This window comes from Pseudopipra pipra, chromosome 1 (genome assembly GCF_036250125.1).
Source record: "Pseudopipra pipra isolate bDixPip1 chromosome 1, bDixPip1.hap1, whole genome shotgun sequence".
Lineage (NCBI taxonomy): Eukaryota > Metazoa > Chordata > Aves > Passeriformes > Pipridae > Pseudopipra > Pseudopipra pipra.
Window position 1 is genome coordinate 25,894,089 of NC_087549.1, and position 13,885 is coordinate 25,907,973.

General features: G+C 40.7%; 1 long non-coding RNA gene across 1 annotated transcript in view; it reads left to right on the forward strand.

Annotated features, from left to right (window-relative positions):
• Positions 1–283: 283 nt before the first annotated feature.
• LOC135411609 (uncharacterized) overlaps positions 284–13,885 on the forward strand; it is a 72,198-nt gene continuing 58,596 nt past the window's right edge. The window contains exon 1 of the long non-coding RNA XR_010429225.1: positions 284–676. This is a non-coding gene — a long non-coding RNA (uncharacterized LOC135411609). The remainder of the gene's footprint in view (positions 677–13,885) is intronic.

Below are 13,885 nucleotides of genomic sequence, written 5' to 3' on the forward strand. Positions count from 1 at the left end.
GGAGCGCCGCTCCTTCCTCTCCCCTCACTCCGCTTCCCCGCCTCTCCCCACACCTCCCCGGCCAGCCTCCTCCCCAGTGTGCCGGCGATCCTCTCCTCCTTCTGCCCCACGGAGGAGCCACTTCCCTTCCGCACGGAAAGGGCCTCCCGCGGCTCCCGCGTCGGTGGGAGGAGCGAGCTGAGGGAGCGCAGAGCCGGTCCCCGCTGACCCCAGGGAGAGCGGCGCCAGGCCGGAGTCTCCTCCTTCGGGGAGCCAGGTACCGGGAGTCATCCCTCGGCCATGGATGGAACATCCCCCCACCCCATCCGGGGGGCATTACTCAGGCTGGAGAGGGGGAGAGAGGGAAGCATCCCCCTCCGTCCGGGAGGGCGACGAGGGACGTGTTAGTTCTGTTTCCGAAAGATGATGCAGGATGCCAGAGCCGAACGCAGATCGCCGCAGTGATTCGTTCACTCCATACAATCATAGAATGGTTTGAGTTGGAAGGCACCTTAAAGATCATCCAGTTCCAGCGCCCTTGCCATGGGCAGGGAACCTTCCACTGGACCAGGTTGCTCAGTGCCCCATCCCAGCTATATTCACTGCTCAGGTGAAGTGAGAAGAGCGTTATCTCACGCACTTGCTTATCTCCTGTCTGTATTAGGAAGATTTTTAAGGATAGCGGCATTTCAAAAAGGTAATTTCGAAATTTCCAGTAAGTGCGAGTTCACCCTTGCCCCTGCTCAAGGCGAGCTGCCTGATACACTGAGGTGTTTATGAGAGCTTTACATGAGGGTTGCGCAGGAAGGTTTCGTAAGGCCTGTTCACCAAGTCAAGTTCTCACAGACTAACAAAATGCTTTAATTTAGAGGTAGAGGTCTGTAGCTTTCCACAAGGAGTGACAGTTCCACAGGATGAAATAGAGGTAAACAGCAAATCACCTTTCCATGTGCGTGGATCAGGGCCAAAGCACCTGTGGCTTTTCACGTCTCCTCTTTTCTCCCAGTGATGGTGAGACATATGGATTGGTTAGAATGAGGGAAAGGAGCTAAGTTTTCAGACTATGATATTGTTCAATATTTCACATTGTTCAATATTCATTTTAAGGCATGGCAACTATTTTTCCATTCTGTCTAGGTCCTAGTACTTTAGTAGCTTTGCTGTTTTTCCAGTTTGCTTGTATCTTGGATGACTTATATCCTCCAAATGCTGCAGCATTACGAACATACCGAGGAGCCATATAAAGCAAGTGGTGACTTACTCTACTTTTCACTTAGCCTGTGTCCTTTAGATCCACTAGATGGTTTCCCAGAATTGTAATTTTGAGGCAATATTTGCAATATGCAGGTTTTGGGTATATGTTTATGCATATCCCTCTCTGTATTTATCATGTTGGTAGTACTATTTGTCATACCATTTCAGCTTTGATATATAAGAAGGATTTTGTTTCCTAAAGAAAATATTATGCAACGGACAATTACTGTGAGCATACACTACAAAACCAATGTGTAAATACATGCTTATGATATTTCCCATTAAGATATTATGTCACTATACTAAAAAATTATTTGCACCTTATTGCCATGCGCTGTGTTGATTTAATGTATATTATATAGTTTTAAGTATACTAACTTAAACCCCAAGGAAGTTATTGTGGTTCTAAAACATGGATGTAGAGGCAGCAATGTTGGTGCAGTGCCATGCTTCCCTCGGCATGCAGTGTTCCTGGAACTGTAGGTGTTGTGACTCCCTAAGCCCTATCCCTAACAGAAGTTTGGCGGCAAGGCTGAGGTCCTAAAGTAGATCAGACTTTTGATAAAACAGAAGTTTTTGTTAAATACTGTTTCTAAATGATGGAAACAGTATTGAGATCATGTGACAGATAAATAACTGCCTCTTGGTTTCTTCTTTGAATTCTTAACTTGTGAGATTTCCCACACGGTCCTTTTCATTCTTGTTAAGAAGTCTTTGGTCTGACTCTTCCTTTCACAGGAGAATTCTCTGAAGATCTCCACTGATAATGAGATAAGCAAAGGTCCACAGCAAAGAGGATACTTTTCGTGTGTGTAGTATTCCTAGTGGTTTGATGGGGTTGTAATGAATGGTTCAGAAAGTGTGACAGCTACGTCAGTGAGCTTAGTCTTCAGCTTGCGAAATCTGGGAGGGCGGCTACTATGTGATCAGTATATGATGATACAGACTTGTAAAATGCTTTTCTTTCCTTGTATCTTTTTAAAAGATCAAATAAAATAACAACTGAAATTAAACACATTTTCCAGACTGAGGTGGTATTTGCTTTCTGAGATTCTTCCCTGTGGGCAGTATAAGCTGGAAAGGGCTTTTATATTTCTGCTGTAAACAGGTATTCACAGAGATGTTTAGAAGCTATGACTGTGTGTTGGGATCCAGGATGGATCTCAGTCTGGATGTGTCACCTAGTTGTGACCAATTTGGAAAAGACCTGGGAAGAGACCTACCTGTGTATCATCTTCTTCCATCTCATATTCTTCCACCTCAGCTACCTTGCCTTCTGGTGCTGTGCTTCCCATACAAAGTGACACAATATTCAGAGAGGACAGATACTAATAGCTCCCATGAAACAGTGGTACCTCTACTGTGATGATCAGCATCTGTCCTGCCTCATTTTTCAGACTACTTTTTTTTTCTTCTTCTTTTTGGTGATATTTACAGGTATTTTGCAAGTAGGATCCTATTTATGACATAATTTAAAATAACAGCCCCAGCAAGATGGAATTATTATCTTGCCCATAAAATTTGGGACTATTGTATAACAAGCTGTCATATTTTTAGCAAAGTAGTAAAAAAAAATGGTAAGTGATTAAAATCAAGTAGCGAAAGTGGTTATGTCTCATAAAGATAATTGAACATTTGCTTAAGTCACTAATTTCCTGTGATCATATAACATTTAATATCCATTATCAGCATTTACTGGATATGACTACCTTGAGGACAGGGAAATGCTAGTCTTAAATACGCTAATTTGTAATACTTAGATAAACTATATGTGATCATATGAAGCAATATAGAATCATGTCAATAGTCAGAACGTGGACTTACATATTTAGTTGTTTTGTATCTCGAACAATTTTACTGTATTTTTACTGTTGGACTTAAACATGACAGACCCTGTTACCTATTAGATATTCGGAAACATTTGGGGAAAAAGCATTATTTTTCTCTCAACTCTTGATAGTTCTTAAATTTTAGTTGTATCTTTAGAGTTGTATAAAGGATCCTGTTTCAGAAAATGAGTTTTTATTTAGTAAGCACAATGCCTTTGTCTTTGCTTTTCATTTTGTGGATTTTCTTAGCTTTTAAACAAAAAGAGAATGGGTATTTGGTTTATACTAGCCTTTTTAGAAGGAATACTTTGTCTCAATATATTCTATTATCCATATTGCAGGAATGAAGGAGTTTTGTAGCAACCTCTTCAATTGTGCTTTTTCTTACCAGTGTGAAATCGTTTCCATCCTGATATTTGTCTGAAACAAAACATCAGGTGATTCTGGCTGAGATCCTGTTTTACCTGCTGTCACTCTGATAATGTAATGATACACTTGCTCAGATCTATATCTATTAGAAACCAACACCCTCTGCAATCATGAGTGTAGTCTCCTATCAGCTTTAACAAACTCCTCCTTGTCAGCGTGTGCCGCACACTAGGTGAGCTATTCCTGAACATCTGGATTCTTTTGGAAGTTGTTACCTATTGTTTTAGATATCTGCTGACAGAATTTTTTATTAAGAGATGTACACGAAAGTACTTGTATCCAGCTATTACAACATGTTGACGCTACCCAGCTGACAGAATCAAGGGGCAGAGCTGCTGGGAGCTTTTCTGGCAGTTTGGAGGGAGCGAGGAAGTGCTTGGGGTATGATGCTTCTGAGTCACCTGGGTTTTTACTTCCATGCTGTGCTATTGCCGGTGCACATATGGTGGTGACGTGTCATGAGTATGATGTCAGGATAATGTCTCTCTCATTTATCTTTTGAAGATAAATGGCATTTCCTTTCAGCACTAGCAGTTTAACAAAGCCAACCCACACTTGCATCATTTCAGTGTTTATTTGCTATTTTCACTGAGCTTCTTCTGTTCTCCTCTTCCTTGTGGGACCTGGGCAACTTAATGAAGCTAGTCCTCTTCCTAGCCACCAGCTTCTCATGAACACAGTGAACCTCTCTGTGTGGAAGTAACGCAGAGGGAAATGCTCAGCAGAGAAGGAGGAAGGAAATGAGATTTTGAAAGGTTCTTCTTGGACAAAATAACACTGTGGTACTCTTCTGTACCTTTTTCAACATGTGCTTACTTGGATTCTCTGGGACCATGTGGAGTCCAGGTTTATCCTAGGTGCTGAATCTAGTAAACACGTGCTGGATCATTTTTTAGCAATAAGGCCAACTAGCACAGGATGACAGTCATCCACCCGAAACAGAGAATCTGTATCAGAAATGCCTGTTATGAATAGTTCCTAGCTTTAGTTCCTGAAGCATGGAGATTGTTTAGAAGAGTGGTATTTCTCATGAGCCAAAAGGGATTATTCTAATAGAATTCTAATTTCTGGCAGATGAGTGCCAGGCAGGCCTAGGAGCATTCCCTGACACTTCTGACTTTACAAGGGCAGGTAGTATAAGGTGTTCAGTGGTCTACTATATTCAGGATTAGGCTATGTTCATTTTTTAGGCTGGGTATTTCCTCAAATTCTTTAGCTTCCCCCTTCACCCTACTTCTAGGTTTTAACCTTTATTTTGGTTTTCTAAAATGTCTAAAATGCTGATGTTCTTGGTGTTTCCCACAAAATTATTTCAGCTGAGAGAAAGCTGAAAAATTTTCTTTCAGCAGTGCATTAGAGCAAAATTTATTTTTCTTCCTTCTTTTTCTCTTCTTAAATTTAAACTGTTTTACAGGTGCAGCAGGTTGATGCAAAGTCAGCAGATTGAGGGAGTTGATTCTCCCCCTCTGCTCTGCTCTGCTGGGACCCTGCCTGGAGTACTGTGTCCAGCTCTGGGGTCCCCAGTACAGGAAGGACATAAACCTGTTGGAACAAATCCAGAGGAGGGACACCAAGATTATTAGAAGGATGGAGCACCTCTGCTCCAGGTAAAGGTTGAAAGAATTGAAAGTGTTCAGCCTAGAAAAGAGAAAGCTTAGGAGTGACCTAATTGCAGCCTTACAGTACCTAAAAGGAACCTACAGGAAAGATGTATGAGATGTACAAGAGAATGTAGTGACAGGACGAGGGGGAATGGATTAAAACTGAAAGTAGGATTAGATTAGATATTAGGAAAAAAAATCTTTACTGTGAAGGTGGTAAGGCACTGGAACAGGTTGCCCAGAGAAGGTGTGGATGCCCCATCCCTGCAAGTGTTCAAGGCCAGGCTGGATGGAGCTCTAAAAAACCTGGTCTAGATCCAACCCCCATTGCAGGAGGGTTGGAACTAGATGATTTTTACGGCCCCTTCCAACCCAAACCATTCTATAATTCTATGATTCAAAGCACCTCCTAGAATGTCACAAATTTCCTAGGTCTATAATTACAGTTCCCAGAAGTACATAATCTGTTGGATCTCTGTCCTGGAGTTTGAATAGCTACAATTCTTTCCAAATACCTGTCAAGCTATCAATCATGACAGAGTCATAAAGGATAACAACATTCATTACTTAGCTACAAGACTGCAAGGTGAGGTGTAGGTAATCGAATGGATGTGTAGAATCAGGTGGTCAAATCAAGGAGCTAGAAATGATAAACATTTGCATTTGCTTTTTGTTTTGTGGTTTGTATTGGCATTTCTGTAAGGGAAAAAATTGTCATGTTTATTTGACAACGCCTATGTGCCTTGAAATCAAATTAAGATGCAGCCTATCTGTAAGTGAAATGAGGAGCTAAGACTTGTAGGAACTCAAGATACTTAGTATAGTACAAGGCTGAATGCTCAATAGAAGCAATAGCTCCAGTTTCCAGGTTTGAAAACCTTCTGGTTTGAACAAGGTCAAATCTGGCCCAGATTCTGTGATTCTGAGAATCCAAGACTGAGTCATTTTGTTAGTAAGTGCAATTAATTCTTGTTCATTTAGGAGCAGGTAATTCCTGATGAGTATTCTGCTGAAAGTCTATGCCTTTTAGCAATAGTACTTACGTTTAAGGTAGTTTATAGTAAGACAAAATGAATCAACCATGTTAATCATTTTTTTGTCCATAAACACGTGGCCCTCTCTTCCTCTTTGTAAAAGTAATAAGCATGTGTCATCTAGGAATAATGTAAGGCATATTTTCAGCCTTTCAAATGTAACAGTTTGGGAGAGGGTAAATTCCAGAAAAATATAATTTAAAAAAAAGCAGAAACAAAAATGAAGTTGGAATATTTTCATGAACAATATATGTGCAAATCCTATATCAAATGAGGGCTTAATTTTCTAGTCCATGTGCCAAGACCACTCCTGCAGGTTCAATTCGTCTGAATGCCCATCAGTATTAGCTCTTCTGTGGGTGTTTTTAATCAACTTATTGACATTCGGTCAATATATGAAGTGCCTGTAAAGATTTAACAGGCCTTGAGTTACCACAGCTCCCCATTGTACAGGAGAGAATAGCACAGACAGGCTGAGGTGGTAGTTGGGATGGGGCAGAGATGGGTTTTGGAATGTGTTTGAAGTGATCTGAGGAGCGAAGTTGTTTCCCTGGAGTGCAGTTTAGAAAATTGGACACATCAACATGATGCAATCTTTCTTGGCCATGGCAAAAATGTAATGTTATCATCTCGGAGAGAGTGCATGAAAAGAAGATACCCCAACAAACAGCTCATAGCAGTTAACATCCTTACAGCTTCAGAGTCCTTTAGGCATCCCAATGGCATCTGCTGAATCTGCTGAATTTGGAAGTGTGTGAGATAAGTGAAAAAATTTTCATTGTACTCAAACATCAATGTGAACATGCTCAGACCTTCCATGGTGTAGCAAAACAGTACCATATGCCATATTTTTCCATTTTAAAATAGAGTTTAATGTTTAAAAAAGCTCTTAATTAAGTTTTCATTAAATGAAGATTTAGCACCACAGCCATGTGCAGGATGTTCGTCTGGTTCTTCTGGTTGTTGAATGGAAATCATGGAAGAAATTTTCTGAAGTTTACACTGATTACTCAGTGGGTATCAAGGCCCAGTGTCTGTGTTAGAATGCCATTATATACTTTTATATTAGAAAGAATAATCCCTCCTTGTTAATAAAAAGCTTGCACACCTAATTCCCTTTCCATTGCAAAGAGCTTGGACTGAAAAAGGCAAACCTCCCCCAAAAATTTAGACTGCTTTTTAAAAGTGTCTGAGTACTCAGGTAACGCTCATCTGGTAGAACTTTTATACTCTATTCTTTCAAGTATGTTTATCGTATGTTTCACATGCCACCTTGTGGTCTTCAAGGAAAAAAAGAAATTTCATCTGGTTCTGTAAACCAGAAATACATCTCTGTGTAAATATTTCCAAAAGAGAAAATCACTAGTACAGATGCATATATCAGCAAATTTATCACAACTAAGTTTTCAAAATTTTTTTGAAGAGTAACTTTTAAGAGCATCAAATACAAAGTAGTTTAGAACATGACCCTCAAACTGAAGGTATTTATGTTGTAGTAGTTGTGCTGTATTTATAGGCAAAATAAAGATAAAAGAGGAAATATACAGGATGCAAATCCTTTTCATCTTCAGCACAGATGCATCAGAAAATATTGCAGTTTCAAAATTAAGAAGTTTGTTCTGCTGTTGCACCTTTCCTGAGTGACAAAATGGGAAATTAATCCCACTTAAATTTTCCTTGAGTGAGAACTTCTGAGACAAGTTGAGATTGGAAATTTGAGTCTAACTTGCTTCTGTAAGTCTGGAAGAGTTTAAAGTTCTTCTAGGAATAGATGGGAAGGAGGCAGAAAATAATGAGGACAAAGACAGGTAAGATTACATGGGTTTTATATAATCAATATTTTAAAAAAATCATTCAGATTTCTGATTATTCATTTATTATGCAATTTAGGCTTAGGAAGGAGATAGTAGCTTTAGGTTGGCTTATGGAAGATGTTAAACTCTCTGAAGGCTTCTGTGTTTATGAATACGTGTCATCATACATTGCTTTTCTACAAGTGTCTGCTTTTCATGTGCTGTGTCTGCCTGACAATTAAAAAAGAATTATGAACCTCTTCTGGTGTCCAAGTGTCCCATACTTCTTTGAAAAACACAGTACAAGTTGAGATTTTCTTTTTATTCTGTTATTGAGTGCTTCTAAGCACTAAGTGCCTGCTAAGCTTTTGGATACTTTTTCAGCAGTCTCATTTTGGTGTCAAGTAAAGCACAAATAATACAGATGATTTATTGCTTTATTGATGGAAATGGCTGGGACACCTAGAAAGACACACAGAGAAAAAAAAATTGGGCTGTAATTGGACTGTGTCCTTTCAGAAGCACCTTGGTGTAATGTTCCTATAGGGAAGAGCTGACTTAGTGGTTTTGTTCTGTGTAAAGATGTAGTGAGTTGACTTTGACTGTTCACCAAGTGCCCAACCAGCCACTCTATCACTCCCCTCCTTAGCAGGACCTGATATAAGAATATAAGGTGAAAAAGAACTCAGGACTTGAGATGAAGGCAGTTTAATCATCCCATTAGCAGGTGATGTTGATATAGGAGGCTAGGCCCAAAAGAGTTAACTAAGAGATTTGGGCCTGCTAACAAGCTACCAACATCCAAGACGATCTGTGCTCGTTCTGTTCTACTTACTGGACCAAAGCTTAAGAGAATAGTACAAGAACATGTAATAGGCCTAGAAGCAATAAATTAGAAATATAACAGGATCAGATAGACATTTGAATAGGAGAAATAGGCCTGGAGCCAGGGCTTTTTCCAAGCTTCAGTGAGCGGGTCAAGAACAATGGAAAAGAAGAAGGGTCAAGCTGAGGAAGATGAGTTAAAGCCCTCTGCCCTATGGAGGAAGATGGGAACTCCCCTCTGAAATGGGGAACCAAGAGAAGCACCGCCCCAAGCCCCGCCTGAGCTCCACCTATACTCCACCTATTATTAATATGCATAGATAGATGTTGTAATCACTTGAATATGCATTTAATCACATCTGAAGATTGTATAAAAATGCTGATTTTGTGTGAAGCCTTTGAGCAAGTTTGTCCAGCGTGAGCTGGCTTGCTCCCAACGTTGAATAAACAATTACCTTGCTGCTTAAAGATAAAAAAATCCCTGAGCAGTTTCTTGGACCGATTTTTCGGATTCAATGTCCAGCCAATAATTGGGAAGTAGGGCCTTGGTATGCATGATGGATGCTCCAGAAGACAAACATCTTAATGAGGAATGCCCTTCTTCCCTTTCCTCCTTTCTCTTAGTTTTATTGCTGGGTGCAATATCATTTAGTATGGAATATCTCTTTGCTCAGCTTGGGTCAACTATCCTGGCTTTGTCCCTTCCCAGCCTCTTGCCTACCCCCAGCCTACTGCCCTTTAGGGATGGGAAAAATGTTGGACAGATTGGTGTTGGAGCTTTGATGTTAGGGCAGCACTGCTCAGCAGTAGCCAAAATGCAGTGTCTCATCAACACCTTTCTGGCTACAAAGAACATCACTGTGAGGGTTTCTATGGGAAAACTGACTCCATCTCAGTTAGACACAATACAATCTCCATGCTTTATCCTACACCATTTGCATCCTGCTTATGTCCCACATAATTTAATACAATGAAACATCTTCTAGCCATCCTTTTGTATCTAATTCTCATTACTGAAATCCCTTCTTAGCAACACAGATTATACTGCATACTTAAACCATCTTTATACCAAACATACTGATTTATGCATTTTCATTAACTACTATCTTAGCTCTCTTAACAGCTACTCATTTTTCTCCAATTCCATGGGCCTCCTCCACTCCTCCAAATGTTTTGGGTCCATCTGCCACCCTTGTACATCGTTGTACATTCTTTGGGAGCTTGAGAGCCATCTTCCCTCTCCTGTGCTGTTTTTTTTACAGAAGTGCTATGGAAATAATTTCTTTCCAATGTAGCACATCACTGAATAGTGACTTGGGGACATCAGAACAAGAAAACAACTAGTAAATGAAACTGGACATTTTGTGCACACTGTGTGAATTTGAGAAAGGAGTTGGTTTTCCATATGGCCACTGGGAGAAAAAAGGAGGAGCCTTGAAACACTGTCATCTGAGAACAGTGAGTCCCATGGGGGTGGACTGTTTTTCCTTCTGCCCTTCTTCTATTGGGGAAGGGTCCCCGTTTTTTTCTTTTTGGCTTCTCCCGCAACTTGAGACCATCCCCAGACCCCCCTCCCACGTGGTGACCACCAGAACCCAACAGCGCTCCCTGCAGGCCACGACAAAGTACTGCAAGCTCTGCACCTCCAGCGATCCAACAGCGCCCCTGCAGACCACCACGGAGCACTGCAGGCTCTGCACCTCCAGTGATCCAACAGCGCTTCCTGCCAACCGTGATTAGGACTGCGCTAAAAGACAGAGAAGTATTCAGACTTTTTTTCCTTTGTTTGAAGGGGACTTTTGGGTATAGGACTATTGTCTAGTTGTTTTTTTTGTGTTCTGTTACTGTTCTTGCCAACATACATATATATCTTTTAATAAAGGGTTGTGATTTCTTCTTTTTTTCCACACTTCCTCAGTTAGAGCCCCCTTAATTTTGGATTTACAATTGCTGAGAGAGAGGAGTTTGGTCTGTCTCATAACTCATCCTCTTTAGCAAACATTCCAGTCTCATCAAACTGAGACAGGCCTGCAGATGCAGGGCATGATATAGAATCATAGAATCATAGAATAGATTGGGTTGGAAAAGACCTCCAAGATCATCAGGTCCAACCCCTGATCCAACTCCAATTACTATATCATGGCACTAAGGGCCACGTCCAATCTCTTTTTAAAAACCTCCAGGGATGGTGAATCCACCACCTCTCTGGGTAGGCCGTTCCAATGCCTGATAACCCTCTCTGTAAAGAATTTCTTCTTAACATCTAACCTAAACCTCCCCTGGCAGAGCTTGAGCCCATGTCCCCTTGTCCTATTGTTGGTTGCCTGGGAGAAGAGACCAACCCCCGCCTGGCTATAACCTCCCTTCAGGTAGTTGAAGAGAGTGATGAGGTCGCCTCTAAGCCTTCTCTTCTCCAGACTAAACATCCCCAGCTCCCTCAGCCTCTCCTCATAGGACTTGTGCTCAAGTCCCTTCACCAGCCTCGTTGCTGGTGGAAGTATGTTTGAGTAGAGAATGTATTATTGAGACGTGCTCTGGATGAGAGCTACACGTCTGCACCCAAATCTGTGAAGAGTTCCAGTGATTTCTTACATGTTGTCGCTACCAGAAGGTGCCTGCCCTCACAGCTAAGGCTACAGCTTTAATGTGTAAGCAGCAAGGGCAGTAAAGAGGAAATGCTGCTTTTAAATGTAGAAATTAAAGAAATTATTAAAAAAAATAAAGAAGTGAAAAGGATGGGAAATTTTAGGATAACTCCTGTCACACTGTGGCCATGAGCATTGGGAAGGGAGTGAAGAAAGAAACAACATATTAGGAACATAATGGGGATTCAGAAAGCACCAAAAATAAGCACATGGTCATTCATTGCATTCCTGACTACTCAGTGATCCTTGTTCTCTTGCTGTCCAGTGAAGTCCTCTCAGCCATCCAAAAAGCCAAGCATATTGATTCCAGCCAGCTGAGCCCTTATGTACATGATTAATTGAAGTCTCTGTGACTTCATCTGCTGCAACAAAGTTGGCTTCTGAGGCATGAGGGCACTTGCCTCTGTGCTGGTTCTCTGATTATCCAAATAAGAGGACTGGTTGGAGGGTGTGCATTGGCACCCATCCAGCCTGTACATACAAATAGTTTTGCACAGCTATAAAGCACTCAAGGAGCAAGAACACATGGGCACAAGTGGAATTATCAGCAGAGAGGCTGAGTAAGGGCCAGAGCCAGTACCAGGACTAAGTGGTGTGGATGCATTTGTGGAGACAGAATTTAGCCACAGAATTTGATGCTGCTCAAATGTCTGGCACTTTGTGTCAATGCTTGTATGGTTCAGATGATCTTCTTCAGGCTTTTGATGCCAGCCTTTTAAGGGTGCAGCCCATCCTGTGGTGGATGCTCTGCCTTTGTATTCTGCTCGTACTTTTGGCAGTACCATGGGCTGTGCTACATTGTACACAGGGTTATATTTAAAATGTTTGACTGTGAATTTAAACTGCACATTGACAATCTGTAGCGAATTCACCTCTGTAGTTGCTGTACAAGCAGTGCTAGCTGATTTACCACTACTTGAAGTATACACATGGGCATTACCATCATAGCAGGGATTTCATGACAATACACAGCAGTGATTAACAACGATGACCACCTGATGTCACTATTGTAATCCAAATTCATGTTTGAAAAGACTTTAGCTGTGTTTTGATATTGGTGAGAATGTGAATATGGCATTTTAGATGAGCAGCATGGCACATCTTTTGAAATAGCTGTATAAATAATTAGCTATATTAAAACACTCTTGAGGGTAAATTTTTCTTCTGCTCCTCAAGCACTTGTAGAATATAAATATAATAAAGTAGTGTGATCTGCATTTCTTATTGTTCATAGAATCCCTCTAAAATATAGATTGGCTAATTCAATGTACCATCTATATTACAAATCTATGCATAGTTTTTACATGCTGGTATATTTTTAGTGATTATCCTTCATACACAAGAACATTTCAAGAGATCTTTCAGTATTCTTCTTTTTATAGAGCTGTTTATTTGATGCAGTTTTAAGTTTTCATGTACATCTTACAGTGCTAGAGGAGAACATGTGACTTTTTGGTAGAGCAACTGGACAAAATTATTATCAGCTTAGGTAACTATTTGCCCAAAATTGCTATTGATAATTGTATTTGAGTTAGAAGATGTGAAAAGTATTTTTAAATATTTGCTCCAATATTATTTATCTTCTGGTATATTATCTAATTTGCATTTGAAAGGAATCAAAGTAAATGCTGATGGATGCAGCTTCCTCATTACTTGTTCGTATTCTGTATTTCTTAACTTCAGACCGGCACAGAGGGCCTAAGGGGTCAAGAAGGAGACTGAAAAAAAGTCTCATTTGGTGTATTCATGTATTCAAACCTGGGGAGGAAATGCCAGAAAGACAGAGCCACTTAGTAAAGATTGTCTAAAGCCCTGAAGAAGCATGGACTACAAAGGGTGAAGAAATTTTGTACATACATACATTTCTCTGAGTCAGGTATTTCTTTTATGGCCTCCTCAGAAACTGCATGAAGTCTTCAAGACAGATTGTTCTCTTGCAGCATAGCTTGAGTTCCTGGAAACCTTATTTAGCTGTGGAGAAGAAGGCTTTGTCCTTCTCTTTGCCTTAGTGCCAAAGTTTGTATGAGAGAGTTTGTGCTACCTTTGCCAAAGAAGCCATATCCTGAAGAGTGGGATATTTTTTTGTGCATTTTCTGTTTTATTTGATCACTGGCAGAACAGCTTGGAAGCCACAGAGGCTTGCAAAACAAGAACAACCACTGAGGGAAAGGTGCTAAGTACTGTGGCAGTTTGATGAAACACATCTGTTGAAGGACAAATCTTCCTGATGAGGCACACAGTCAAAATCAGTGTTCTGACTCTCCAGACGCCTGGAAAAAATGAATACTTTAAGTTCAGAAGTCAAATGAGGACTGTCTGAAATTCAGGCAGAGCCAGGTCTTACAGTAGAGTACAAATGTCAGTGTTTGAGTTCTGCGTCCCTGCCTGTGTTATTCTTGTATTACCTCCTCCTGCACACATTGCATAGCCTCTGTACTTGTCTTACAGCAGTCTTCACATAAGCAGGTATGCAGCTGGCAGAACCTTTTCTTCTCC